General features: G+C 69.4%; 1 long non-coding RNA gene and 5 other non-coding genes across 6 annotated transcripts in view; all 6 read right to left on the bottom strand.

Annotated features, from left to right (window-relative positions):
* Positions 1-752: 752 nt before the first annotated feature.
* Positions 753-869, bottom strand: LOC127046089 (5S ribosomal RNA). Its single transcript, XR_007772952.1, has one exon. It is a non-coding gene; the product is annotated as a 5S ribosomal RNA (ribosomal RNA).
* Positions 870-1,285: 416 nt separating this feature from the next.
* The window catches only part of LOC127043887 (uncharacterized), a 6,809-nt gene continuing 838 nt past the window's right edge, over positions 1,286-7,256 (bottom strand). The window contains exons 2-3 of the long non-coding RNA XR_007772345.1: positions 5,224-5,385; positions 1,286-1,330 (exon numbers count right to left, since the gene is read on the bottom strand). This is a non-coding gene — a long non-coding RNA (uncharacterized LOC127043887). The remainder of the gene's footprint in view (positions 1,331-5,223; positions 5,386-7,256) is intronic.
* On the bottom strand, positions 2,049-2,167 carry LOC127046086 (5S ribosomal RNA). Its single transcript, XR_007772948.1, has one exon. It is a non-coding gene; the product is annotated as a 5S ribosomal RNA (ribosomal RNA).
* On the bottom strand, positions 3,355-3,472 carry LOC127046087 (5S ribosomal RNA). The gene has a single exon (XR_007772949.1). It is a non-coding gene; the product is annotated as a 5S ribosomal RNA (ribosomal RNA).
* On the bottom strand, positions 4,651-4,769 carry LOC127046077 (5S ribosomal RNA). Its single transcript, XR_007772940.1, has one exon. It is a non-coding gene; the product is annotated as a 5S ribosomal RNA (ribosomal RNA).
* LOC127046065 (5S ribosomal RNA) lies at positions 5,950-6,068 on the bottom strand. Its single transcript, XR_007772927.1, has one exon. It is a non-coding gene; the product is annotated as a 5S ribosomal RNA (ribosomal RNA).

Genomic DNA, 7,256 nt, shown 5'->3' with positions numbered 1-7,256 from the left:
CCCTTTGATCACAGCTCCTGGGCTCCACACACCTCACGCCTCCCTGGGGACGCCCTCCCGCACTTGGCCTGCCTTTTCCTCGCTCCGGGAACCCCGGCTCGCGCGGCCCGGAGGCCTCGCCCGCGCCCTGCCCCGTCTCCCGCTTCGCTAGGCCCCGGGGGAGGCAGGATGGGACACCGACACAGACACCGACACGACACCGACACCGCCGCCTCCTCCTCAGGGTGGATCAGCCCAGAGGAGACCAGCACCCAACTTCCCCCGAGCTGGGGACTGCTCCCGGCCCGCAGGCAGCCTTCCCGTCCGAAAAGGGCCACCTTAGGGCAAGCGCTGCCTCTCTCTCCTCCCGCTTTTAAAGGCCGCAGCTGCCAGGAGGCATGCTGCCAAAAGCAGCCCCCCCCAAAAGGCCCGGGCTGCGCTTTGCGGCTTTCCTTTCGCCCAGCCTCCGCTCCCGGCGCCGGAGCCGAAGCGCTGGCAGGGAGCGCGACCGCAGACAGCCTTGGGGCGCCTGCCGCCGCTTCGGCCAGCTGGCCTCCCACCCACACCTGCTGCCAACGGGGCAAGGCCGCCGGCTGGTTTCAAAGAGAAAAACCCCGCGCCACGGGTGCCGGGCGCCCAGAGCCCAAGCCCTCGGCCGCGGTGGGCGAGGCGGCTACGGCCTGGGAGACCTTAGCGGAAGCAAGCCAGGACGAGGCGGTAAAAGCGTGTGCCCGAGGGAGACCTGCAGCCGGGCAGCGTCAGGAAGCGGCAAAAGCCTACAGCACCCAGTATTCCCAGAGGTCTCCCATCCAAGTCTAACCAGGCCCGACCCTGCTTAGCTTCCGAGATCAGACGAGATCGGGTGTGTTCAGGGTGGTATGGCCGTAGACGCTGTCACCTGCCGCTTTGCCTGCCTTTAAACAAGCCCGCCGACGAGCCCTGTCTCCTCCCCTATATTCAGTCCTCTCCCCTCCCCTCCCCTCCCCTGCGGCCCCGCCCCGCCACGCCACGCCCCGAGCAACACAGGCACGCGCCACCAGCCTCACACCCCTCCCTCGCCACACCAACGCTCCCGCCCCGCCCCACGATCCGCAGACCCCCACCCCTGGCCCGCACTACACCACGCCTAAGACTCCCCCCACCCCTCACAAATACACCCCTCCCTCCCCGCCCGCCGCGCACTTCGCTCCTGAACCGCGGGACCCTCACAAATCCGCCGCACCCACCCACGACACAAACCCCGCGCACCACCCCCCCCCCAGGCGCCGCAACCCAACGCCCAGGACCCCGCTGCCCACCACGCACCCGCTGCCGCTCGCCCTTTGATCACAGCTCCTGGGGCTCCACACACCTCACGCCTCCCTGGGGACGCCCTCCCGCACTTGGCCTGCCTTTTCTCGCTCCGGGAAACCCGGCTCGCGCGGGCCCGGAGGCCTCGCCCGAGCGCCTGCCCCGTCTCCCGCTTCGCTAGGCCCCGGGGGAGGCAGGATGGGACACCGACACAGACACCGACACCGACACCGACACCGCCCCCTCCTCAGGGGATCAGCCCAGAGGAGACCAGCAACCCAACTTCCCCCGAGCTGGGGACTGCTCCCGGCCCGCAGGCAGCCTTTCTGGCCAAAAGGGCCACCTTAGGGCAGCAGCTGCCTCTCTCTCCTCCCGCTTTTAAAGGCCCAGCTGCCAGGGAGGCATGCTGCCAAAAGCCAGCCACCCCCAAAAGGCCCGGCTGCGCTTTGGGCTTTCCTTTCGCCCAGCCTCCCGCTCCCGGCGCCGGAGCCGAAGCGGCTGGCAGGAGCGCGACCGCAGACAGGCCTTGGGGCGCCTGCCGCCGCTTCGGCCACCTGGCCTCCCACCCACACCTGCTGCCAACGGGGCAAGGCCGCCGGCTGGTTTCAAAGAGAAAAAACCCCGCGCCACGGGTGCCGGGCGCCCAGAGCCCAAGCCCTCGGCCGCGGTGGGCGAGGCGGCTACGGCCTGGGAGACCTTAGCGGAAGCAAGCCAGGACGAGGCGGTAAAAGCGTGTGCCCGAGGGAGACCTGCAGCCGGCAGCGTCAGGAAGCGGCAAAAGCCTACAGCACCCAGTATTCCCAGGAGGTCTCCCATCCAAGTACTAACCAGGCCCGACTCTGCTTAGCTTCCGAGATCAGACGAGATCGGGCGTGTTCAGGGTGGTATGGCTGTAGACGCTGTCGCCTGCCGCTTTGCCTGCCTTTAAACAAGCCCGCCGACGAGCCCTGTCTCCTCCCCTATAGTCAGTCCTCCCCCTCCCCTCCCTCCCCTCCCCTCTCCTGCGCCCCGCCCCGCCACGCCACGCCCCGAGCAACACAGGCACGCGCCACCAGCCTCACACCCCTCCCTCGCCACACCAACGCTCCCGCCCCGCCCCACGATCCGCAGACCCCCACCCCTGGCCCGCACACACCACGCCTAAGACTCCCCCCGCCCCTCACAAATACACCCCTCTCACCCCTCCCCCCGCCCGCCGCGCACTCGCTCCTGAACCGCGGGACCCTCACAAATCCGCCGCACCCACCACGACACAAAACCCCGCGCACCACCACCCCCAGGCGCGCCGCAAACCCAACGCCCAGGACCCCGCTGCCCCACGCACACCCGCTGCCGCTCGCCCTTTGATCACAGCTCCTGGGCTCCACACACCTCACGCCTCCCTGGGGACGCCCTCCCGCAATTGGCCTGCCTTTTCCTCGCTCCGGGAACCCGGCTCGCGCGGCCCGGAGGCCTCGCCCGCGCCCTGCCCCGTCTCCCGCTTCGCTAGGCCCCGGGGAGGCAGGATGGGACACCGACCAGACACAGACACTGACACCGACACCCGACACCGCCTCCTCCTCAGGGGGATCAGCCCAGAGGAGACCAGCACCCAACTTCCCCCGAGCTGGGGACTGCTCCCTGCCCGCAGGCAGCCTTCCCGCCAAAAGGGCCACCTTAGGCAGCAGCTGCCTTCTCTCTCCTCCCGCTTTTAAGGCCCGCTGCCAGGGAGGCATGCTGCCAAAAGCAGCCACCCCCAAAAGGCCCGGCTGCGCTTTGCGGCTTTCCTTTCGCCCAGCCTCCCGCTCCGCGCCGGAGCCGAAGCGGCTGGCAGGGAGCGCGACCGCAGACAGGCCTGGGGCGCCTGCCGCCGCTTCGGCCAGCTGGCCTCCCACCCACACCTGCTGCCAACGGGGCAAGGCGCCGGCTGGTTTCAAAGAGAAAAAACCCCGCGCCACGGGTGCCGGGCGCCCAGAGCCCAAGCCCTCGGCCGGGTGGGCGAGGCGGCTACGGCCTGGGAGACCTTAGCGGAAGCAAGCCAGGACGAGGCGGTAAAAGCGTGTGCCCGAGGGAGACCTGCAGCCGGGCAGCGTCAGGAAGCGGCAAAGCCTACAGCACCCAGTATTCCCAGGAGGTCTCCCATCCAAGTACTAACCAGGCCCGACCCTGCTTAGCTTCCGAGATCAGACGAGATCGGGCGTGTTCAGGTGGTATGGCCGTAGACGCTGTCGCCTGCCGCTTTGCCTGCCTTTAAACAAGCCCGCCGACGAGCCCTGTCTCCTCCCCTATATTCAGTCCTCTCCCCTCCCCTCCCCTGCGGCCCCGCCACGCCACGCCACGCCCCGAGCAACACAGGCACGCGCCACCAGCCTCACACCCCTCCCTCGCCACACCAACGCTCCCGCCCCGCCCCACGATCCGCAGACCCCCACCCCTGGCCCGCACACACCACGCCTAAGACTCCCCCCACCCCTCACAAATACACCCCTCTCCCCCGCCCGCCGCGCACTCGCTCCTGAACCGCGGGAACCCTCACAAATCCGCCGCACCCACCCACGACACAAAACCCCGCGCACCACCACCCCCAGGCGCGCCGCAACCCAACGCCCAGGACCCCGCTGCCCCACGCACACCCGCTGCCGCTCGCCCTTTGATCACAGCTCCTGGGGCTACACACACCTCACGCCTCCCTGGGGACGCCCTCCCGCACTTGGCCTGCCTTTTCCTCGCTCCGGGAAACCCGGCTCGCGCGGCCCGGAGGCCTCGCCCGCGCCCTGCCCCGTCTCCCGCTTCGCTAGGCCCCGGGGGAGGCAGGATGGGACACCGACACAGACACAGACACCGACACCGACACCGACACCGCCTCCTCCTCAGGGGGATCAGCCCAGAGGAGACCAGCACCCAACTTCCCCCGAGCTGGGGACTGCTCCCGGCCCGCAGGCAGCCTTCCCGGCCAAAGGGCCCTTAGGGCAGCAGCTGCCTCTCTCTCCTCCTCCCGCTTTTAAAGGCCCAGCTGCCAGGAGGCATGCTGCAAAAGCAGCCACCCCCAAAAGGCCCGGGCTGCGCTTTGCGGCTTTCCTTTTCGCCCAGCCTCCCGCTCCCGGCGCCGGAGCCGAAGCGGCTGGCAGGGAGCGCGACGACAAGACAGGCCTTGGGGCGCCTGCCGCCGCTTCGGCCAGCTGGCCTCCCACCCACACCTGCTGCCAACGGGGCAAGGCCGCCGGCTGGTTTCAAAGAGAAAAAACCCCGCGCCACGGGTGCCGGGCGCCCAGCCCAAGCCCTCGGCCGCGGTGGGCGAGGCGGCTACGGCCTGGGAGACCTTAGCGGAAGCAAGCCAGGACGAGGCGGTAAAAGCGTGTGCCCGAGGAGACCTGCAGCCGGGCAGCGTCAGGAAGCGGCAAAAGCCTACAGCACCCAGTATTCCCAGGAGGTCTCCCATCCAAGTACTAACCAGGCCCGACCCTGCTTAGCTTCCGAGATCAGACGAGATCGGGCGTGTTCAGGGTGGTATGGCCGTAGACGCTATCGCCTGCCGCTTTGCCTGCCTTTAAACAAGCCCGCCGACGAGCCCTGTCTCCTCCCCTATATTCAGTCCTCTCCCCTCCCCTCCCCTGCGGCCCCGCCACGCCACGCCACGCCCCGAGCAACACAGGCACGCGCCACCAGCCTCACACCCCTCCCTCGCCACACCAACGCTCCCGCCCCGCCCCACGATCCGCAGACCCCCACCCCTGGCCCGCACACACCACGCCTAAGACTCCCCCCACCCCTCACAAATACACCCCTCTCCCCCGCCCGCCGCGCACTTCGCTCCTGAACCGCGGGACCCTCACAAATCCGCCGCACCACCCACACACACAAACCCCGCGCACCACCACCCCCAGGCGCGCCGCAACCCAACGCCCAGGACCCCGCTGCCCCACGCACACCCGCTGCCGCTCGCCCTTTGATCACAGCTCCTGGGGCTACACACACCTCACGCCTCCCTGGGGACGCCCTCCCGCACTTGGCCTGCCTTTTCCTCGCTCCGGGAAACCCGGCTCGCGCGGCCCGGAGGCCTCGCCCGCGCCCTGCCCCGTCTCCCGCTTCGCTAGGCCCCGGGGGAGGCAGGATGGGACACCGACACAGACACAGACACTGACACCGACACCGACACCGCCTCCTCCTCAGGGGGATCAGCCCAGAGGAGACCAGCACCCAACTTCCCCCGAGCTGGGGACTGCTCCCGGCCCGCAGGCAGCCTTCCCGGCCAAAAGGGCCACCTTAGGGCAGCAGCTGCCTCTCTCTCCTCCCGCTTTTAAAGGCCCAGCTGCCAGGGAGGCATGCTGCCAAAAGCAGCCACCCCCAAAAGGCCCGGGCTGCGCTTTGCGGCTTTCCTTTCGCCCAGCCTCCCGCTCCCCGGCGCCGGAGCCGAAGCGCTGGCAGGAGCGCGACCGCAGACAGGCCTTGGGGCGCCTGCCGCCGCTTCGGCCAGCTGGCCTCCCACCCACACCTGCTGCCAACGGGGCAAGGCCGCCGGCTGGTTTCAAAGAGAAAAAACCCCGCGCCACGGGTGCCGGGCGCCCAGAGCCCAAGCCCTCGGCCGCGGTGGGCGAGGCGGCTACGGCCTGGGAGACCTTTAGCGGAAGCAAGCCAGGACGAGGCGGTAAAAGCGTGTGCCCGAGGGAGACCTGCAGCCGGGCAGCGTCAGGAAGCGGCAAAAGCCTACAGCACCCAGTATTCCCAGGAGGTCTCCCATCCAAGTACTAACCAGGCCCGACCCTGCTTAGCTTCCGAGATCAGACGAGATCGGGCGTGTTCAGGGTGGTATGGCCGTAGACGCTGTCGCCTGCCGCTTTGCCTGCCTTTAAACAAGCCCGCCGACGAGCCCTGTCTCCTCCCCTATATTCAGTCCTCTCCCCTCCCCACCCCTCCCCTCCCCTGCGGCCCCGCCACGCCACGCCACGCCCCGAGCAACACAGGCACGCGCCACCAGCCTCACACCCCTCCCTCGCCACACCAACGCTCCCGCCCCGCCCCACGATCCGCAGACCCCCACCCCTGGCCCGCACACACCACGCCTAAGACTCCCCCCACCCCTCACAAATACACCCCTCTCCCCCGCCCGCCGCGCACTCGCTCCTGAACCGCGGGACCCTCACAAATCCGCCGCACCCACCCACGACACAAAACCCCGCGCACCACCACCCCCAGGCGCGCCGCAACCCAACGCCCAGGACCCCGCTGCCCCACGCACACCCGCTGCCGCTCGCCCTTTGATCACAGCTCCTGGGCTACACACACCTCACGCCTCCCTGGGACGCCCTCCCGCACTTGGCCTGCCTTTTCCTCGCTCCGGGAAACCCGCTCGCGCGGCCCGGAGGCCTCGCCCGCGCCCTGCCCCGTCTCCCGCTTCGCTAGGCCCCGGGGGAGGCAGGATGGGACACCGACACAGACACAGACACAGACACCGACACCGACACCGACACCGCCTCCTCCTCCTCAGGGATCAGCCCAGAGGAGACCAGCACCCAACTTCCCCCGAGCTGGGGACTGCTCCCGGCCCGCAGGCAGCCTTCCGGCCAAAAGGGCCACCTTAGGGCAGCAGCTGCCTCTCTCTCCTCCCCGCTTTTAAAGGCCCAGCTGCCAGGGAGGCATGCTGCCAAAAGCAGCCACCCCCAAAAGGCCCGGGCTGCGCTTTGCGGCTTTCCTTTCGCCCAGCCTCCCGCTCCCGGCGCCGGAGCCGAAGCGGCTGGCAGGGAGCGCGACCGCAGACAGGCCTTGGGGCGCCTGCCGCCGCTTCGGCCAGCTGGCCTCCCACCCACACCTGCTGCCACGGGGCAAGGCCGCCGGCTGGTTTCAAAGAGAAAAAACCCCGCGCCACGGGTGCCGGGCGCCCAGAGCCCAAGCCCTCGGCCGCGGTGGGCGAGGCGGCTACGGCCTGGGAGACCTTAGCGGAAGCAAGCCAGGACGAGGCGGTAAAAGCGTGTGCCCGAGGGAGACCTGCAGCCGGGCAGCGTCAGGAAGCG

The sequence above is a fragment of the Gopherus flavomarginatus genome, chromosome 2, assembly GCF_025201925.1.
Source record: "Gopherus flavomarginatus isolate rGopFla2 chromosome 2, rGopFla2.mat.asm, whole genome shotgun sequence".
In the NCBI taxonomy this organism is placed as follows: domain Eukaryota; kingdom Metazoa; phylum Chordata; order Testudines; family Testudinidae; genus Gopherus; species Gopherus flavomarginatus.
Note: the sequence above shows the minus strand (reverse complement) of the source record. Positions and strands in the feature narration are given on the sequence as shown.